This window comes from Triticum dicoccoides, chromosome 6A, assembly GCF_002162155.2.
Source record: "Triticum dicoccoides isolate Atlit2015 ecotype Zavitan chromosome 6A, WEW_v2.0, whole genome shotgun sequence".
In the NCBI taxonomy this organism is placed as follows: Eukaryota; Viridiplantae; Streptophyta; class Magnoliopsida; order Poales; family Poaceae; genus Triticum; species Triticum dicoccoides.
Genome location: NC_041390.1, coordinates 25,290,761 through 25,293,219, shown reverse-complemented (window position 1 = coordinate 25,293,219; position 2,459 = coordinate 25,290,761).

The window sequence follows — 2,459 nt, the reverse complement described above, 5'->3', positions numbered from 1 at the left end:
GGAGGAGAAGGACTACGACGCGCTGGAGCAGCTGCCGGAGCGGCGGCGGGTCTCTTCCGCCCTTGCTGACGAGGCGGAGAAGGAGTAGGCTAGCTGCTCGGGCGCGCCGGCGCAGGCGGAGAAGGAGGCGGAGTGCCGCCACGCGCCGGAGAAGGAGCCGGCCGAGGGCCCTGATCGTCACTCGCCAGAGGAGGAGGCGGTGGAGAAGGCGGAGTGCCCTGACTCGCCGGAGGAGGAGGAGGCGGAGGCGTCCAGTTTGGAAGGTTGATGAGTTCCTTCCGCCATAGGCATGGAGTCTTCAGAGCAGAACCCAGCCGAGTCTCCCCTTCTCCGGTAGGGTGGTCAAGCGGGAGGTCCTCAAATCCCTCCGTTATTTCATCCACCATCACCTTAGCATATCCTTCTGGAATCGGCTGGCAGTGAAAAGTTGCGTCGGGTTCATTAGGAAAAACAGAGCCAACAGCCGCCTTGACCTTCATATTCATCCATTGCGTCATAAGGTGGCAATTTTGAGCCTCCGTGATAGCATCCACGGGATAGCTGGCAGGAGCCGTCAAAACAAGCTCCGGCTGAAGCAGCTCGGTGGAAGCCATGCTGCTTCTCCGCTGAGATGGAGGGGTAGCTTCGGCAGTTCGTTTGCTGCGATTTGCTTCTCGTTCCTCTATCCCGAGTACCCTTGCTTTAAGCGCCTGCAGTTCGGACTGCTACACTTTCTTCCTCCTCTCCTGGCTTTTGTAACTGCCTGCGTCCGGAAACCCAGCCCTTCACGGAATGGAGCCTGGTGTGCCTCGTATCCATCCAGGGTGCTCAGGATTCCCGAGGACCGATGTGAGCTCGTCGTTCTCTCTGTTTGGAAGGAACGTCCCTTTCTGCGCTGCAGCGATATAGTACCAAAGCTTCTTCAAGGGTATGTCAAGTTGCTCGTCCGTCCAAATGCACTTCCCTGTTACAGGGTCCAAGGTTCCGCCAGCCCCGAAGAACCAAGTCCGGCAACGGTCTGGCCAGCTCATTGTCTCTGGTTCGATCCCTTTTTGAACCAGATCATTCTCAGCCTTGGCCCACTTAGGCCGGGCTACGAGGTAGCCACCTGACCCCGTGCGATGGTGAAGCTTCTTCTTCGCAGCATTTTTCTTGTTTGTCGCCGACATCTTCTTACTCTTTTCCGATGTCTTGTGGGCCACAAATGCAGGCCAGTCATCTCTGATCTTCTCATATATGCCCTTGAATTCTGGTGTCTCTTTTTTCTCGACAAACCTATTCAGGTCTTTCTTCCACTTCCTGAATAGGTCTGCCATCCTCTTAAGAGCAAAAAACTTGATTAATTGCTCTTTAACTGGTTTCTCCGGATCATCCTCTGGCGGTAGGGTGAAATTTGTCTTCAGCTCAGTCCAAAGATCATTTTTCTGCATATCATTGACGTTAGACACCTCAGGGTCTTCAGTAGCCGGCTTCAACCATTGCTGGATGCTGATCGGGATCTTGTCCCTAACCAGAACCCCGCACTGAGCAACAAATGCCTTCTTTGTTCGGATGGGTTCAATAGGTTGGCCGTTGGGCGCGATTCCTATGATCTCAAACCTTTCATCCGAGCTCAACTTTTTCTTCGGGCCTCGTCTCTTTACCTCAGTTGTGCTCGATCCGGAGGGCTAGAAAAAAGAACAAAGACTTAATTAATATGTGTACATACCAAAACAATGAATGCATCAATTAGCTAGTTAGCACAGGCTTAACTAATATATATATACCTGGCCGGACTCGGTTCGGTCACCGGAGCCGTCATCACGGTCTCCTTCTTGCACCGGCATTGGGTCACCGGAGCCGTCCTCATGTTCTTCTTCTTGCACCGGCATTAGGTCACCGGAGCCAGCTTCTTCACCCTCTCCTTCCAGACCATCAGTGTCGTTGAGAAACAACGAGACGGCATCACTTCCTTGTGCGATTATGTCCCTCAACATCGCTTCATTTGCTTCGTCTCGGGCGGTGTCCATAGTTTCTACAAATATTTACAACATGACAATTATTATTCAAACATGACAAATGGATATATTAGTGGCAAACGTAGTAAGGAATCATATATATTAATTAGTGGCCTCGACGCTGCTTCTCTAGGGTTTGGGGTGGCCTCGACAACGCTTCAAGGGTTTGGGGTGGCCTCGAGAACGCTTCAAGGAGGGGGTAATATCGACCCCCCCCCCACGTGTTGAAGCTATCGGGAGGGGGTATATCGACAACGACGACACTACATCTATGTCCCTCGACGACCCTCGTTCCCGATAAAAAAAAGAGGAAGAAGAAGAAAAAAAAGAGGAGAAGAAAGAATGTTCGAGAGGATCGCCGAGGGGTCGGGAGGTTGCCTAGTGCCGAGCGATCCTCGACCCCTCGAACCCTCGACCCTAGTTCCCGACCCTCGACCCCTCGGCGATCCTCGACACCCTCGTTCCCGATAAAAACTAAGAAGA